We start from the raw sequence: 3,558 nt of genomic DNA on the forward strand, positions 1-3,558 counted from the left end.
CCTTAGCCGATTGAGCCACAGGTGCCAAGCCAAAACTACAGATTTTATAAGAAAATTGTGTAATATTAGTTTTTCTTGTTTTGAGTTTTTTTTGTTTGTTTGTTTTTGATTCTTGCTAGTAGACAGAATAATGCTTCCAAAAATATGTTCTTGCCCTCATCTCCTGAGTCTGTGAATATGTTATCATCTAGAAGAGAACTTGCTGATGTGATTAAGTTATGGTTCTTAAAATGAGATCATCTGGGTGGGGCCAATCATCCCAAGGACCCTTATAAATAGGAAGGCAGAAGTCAGAGTTAGCAAAAGAGCTGTAGGACTCAGCATCAGCTGGAGGGATTTCATTGCTAGAGTGCAGCCGGGCTCCACAACATGCACATAGCCTCTACAATTTGGAAAAGGTAAGGAATTAATTCTGCCCCAGGGCCTCCTGAAGGAATGTAGTCCTGTGGACACCTTAAGGTTAGAAGTATTAGATGGGGGCCCGGTGCCTGTAGCTCAGTGTCTAGGGCGCCAGCCACATACACCAGAGTTGGGGGGTTTGAATCCATCCTGGGCGTCCCAAACCACAATGACAACTACATCCAAAAGATAGCCGAACATTGTGGCAGGTGCCTGTAGTCCCAGTTACTAGAGAGGCAGAGGGAAGAGAATCTCTTATAATATTCAAAACTATAGATTTTATAAGAAAATTTAGTGATATTTATTTTACTTGTTTTGGGGGGTTTTGTTGTTGTTGTTGCTTCCAAAAATATGTTCTTGCCCTCATCTCCTGAGTCTGTGAATGTGTTATCTTCTAAAAGAGAACTTGCTGATGTGATTAAGTTATGGTGCTTAAAATGAGATCATCTGGGTGGGACCAATCATCCCAAGGACCCTTATAAATAGGAAGGCAGAGGTCAGGGTTAGAAAAGGACTCAGCATCAGCTCGAGGGATTTCATTCCCAGAGTGCAGCCGGGCTCCTCCACACGCAGATAGCCTCTAGAACTTGGAAACGGTAAGGAATTAATTCTGCCCCAGAGCCTCTTGAAGGAATGCAGTCCTGTCCACACCTTAAGGTTAGGAGTCTTAGCTGGAGCCTCTGTGGCTGTATCTCAGTGTCTAGGGCGCCAGCCACATATACCAGAGCTGGGGAGTTTGAATCCAGCCCCGGCCTTCCAAACAACAATGAAAACTGCAACCAAAACGTAGTGGGGAGTTGTGGCAGGTGCCTATAGTCCCACCTACTAGGGAGGCTGAGGCAAGAGAATCTCTTAAGCCTAAAAGTTTGAGGTTGCTGTGAGCTGTGACCCCACGGCAATCTACCCAAGGTGATAAAGGGAGACTCTCTTGCCAAGAAACAAAAAAATAGAAAACACTGTTAGGTGTGGATAGGGAAAGAGGAGCAGATGGCACCAGGAGATGCTTTGTCTAGAATAGGAGGAATGCTTCCTGGTAGGGGGCCTTCCAAAAGGACCAGATGCCATGTCCAAGGTACTTCAAGGACTGAGCAGATGTTTGTTGTTTGGAGTACAACAACTCCAGTATGTCTGGAGTACGGTGACCAGACATCCCGCTTTTGGCGGGACAGTCACGCTTTTTAACAATTTGTCCCGTGTCCTGCGGCGTTTTTAGAAAGTCCCAATTTTTGGAGAGAATGCACGAATGGGCGGGAGAACAGGAAGAGAATATACGGTTTTGGCTGCCATGTGGCTATTTCTCCAGAATATGAGTTTTAAATTAGTTTTGTTAATTTTATAATGTTAAACTGTAATAATAACAAATAATTGTTGAGAAGTGATTATGGAGAACTGCTTATCAAAGTTTGCATTGTTGTCAGGCCCTGCCCCGTCCAGTCCCCTGCCCTACCCCCGCCCCGCCACCCCAGCCATGTTGTCCCACTTTACAAATGTTAAAATCTGGTCACCCTAGATAGGAGGTCTCCATGGACTGACCGACCAGAAAGAGGTAGAGAAACTACAGAGTGGGGCTAAGATCAAGGCTGCAAAAGAGGGTCTCCGGAGTATTGTTGTGGCCCCAATTGCCATTTCCCTGTTGCCACAAGGAAACACAGATATAAGTACAAGCTTGCAGGAGGCAGGCAGGCTAAGCATAAGTGCAGGGCACCCCAGAACCCTTCACAGTAGCTAACTATTGAGACAGTAACAACCAGTGAGGGGAGTATTGGATAATAATGATTGTGTGCTTAGGGCTTGGCTGGGGCTCGGGCTCTGTCTCCCTGACTCACGCCTGTGGATGAGTTGCCCCAGGGTTCGCCCCCAAGCTGCAAATCATCTCCCTCACAGGCCATCAGGTTCTGGGCATCCTCTACATGTTCCCACCTCTTGGTTTTCTTTCTTTCCTTTTCTTTTCTTTTTTCTTTTTTGCGCAAAGCCTCAAGTTGTTGCCCTGGGTAGGGTGCCCTGGCATGACAGCTCACAGCAACCTCCAACTCCTGGGGTTAAGCGATTCTCTTGTCTCAGCCTTCAAGTAGCTGGGACTACAAGCAACTGCCACAACGCCTGGCTATTTTTTTGGCTGTAGTTGTCATGGTTGTTTGGCAGGCCTGGGCTGCATTTGATGACCCCACCAGCTCTGGTGTATGTGGCTGGTGTCTTAGCTGCTTGAGCTACAGGTGCCGAGCCCCTCTTATGTTTTCAAAGACATTTCTGGTAGGGCAACACAAAAAACTGGTTGAGAATTATTTCAGCCCTTCTCCTCGCCGAGGAACTCTCCCTGCTAAGCAAGGAAACAAAGGGGCCCATGAGGTAACACAATCACAGCCCCAGAACTAACACGGGTTAGGATTTTCGGATGGGAATGGGTGGAAGGTGCACATCAGGTGCCCAACTGAAACAGATAGAAGGCCAACGAGTAAACTTCTCTCAAGAGAATTTCTGACACAGCGTAACCCTGACCAGGAACAAAAGTCTGTTATTCGAGCTCTATGTTGTTCCTGACCTCCATAGAGCCCAGAGGACGGGTTCTGAGCTTTCCCGGGGCTTCCTATTCAGCCCAGAGTGATGGAACCCTGTGTCAGTCCTCCCTCTCTGAATAGAAGCTCTACCTGCCCACTGGGAGAAGGGACTCTGACTGCTCCTAGCTGCTTCTTGCTGAGATGGGCAGAGATATGGGGGAGGCAGTTGGAGGTGCTTCAGAGGAGGCTGATCCAGGGTTTCTTGATGATGAAATTAGGGTCCTTTGGACATCAATAGAAAAGTTAGTGAAGGCAGATCCCTTAAAGTGCTGGCAAGGTTTCCTGCTGCTGTCAAGACTTAATCCAGGAGGCCGGTAGCCACTGCTTCTCTTGTTCTGTAATGATAGGAGCAAAACCTGGACCCCAATGTAGCACATTAGGATTGAACCCTTTTAAAGCAGCAGCAAGAAGATTAGTCTTGTGGGATTCCGTTCCTGTATCAGCACATGCCTGGCTATATTCCTCTGAGGGAGCATTTGGTGCTCTCAGAGGACGTACAGGCATTTGACACTCAGAGTTACCATTCTCAAACGCTAAGGTTGGAAAAAGCACGTCTCTGAGTTCGGGCTGGGCAACGGCTTCATCGATGAAGTTTTTTTTTTTT

This window comes from Otolemur garnettii, unplaced genomic scaffold, assembly GCF_000181295.1.
Source record: "Otolemur garnettii isolate 467f Iridium unplaced genomic scaffold, OtoGar3 scaffold00012, whole genome shotgun sequence".
NCBI lineage: Eukaryota > Metazoa > Chordata > Mammalia > Primates > Galagidae > Otolemur > Otolemur garnettii.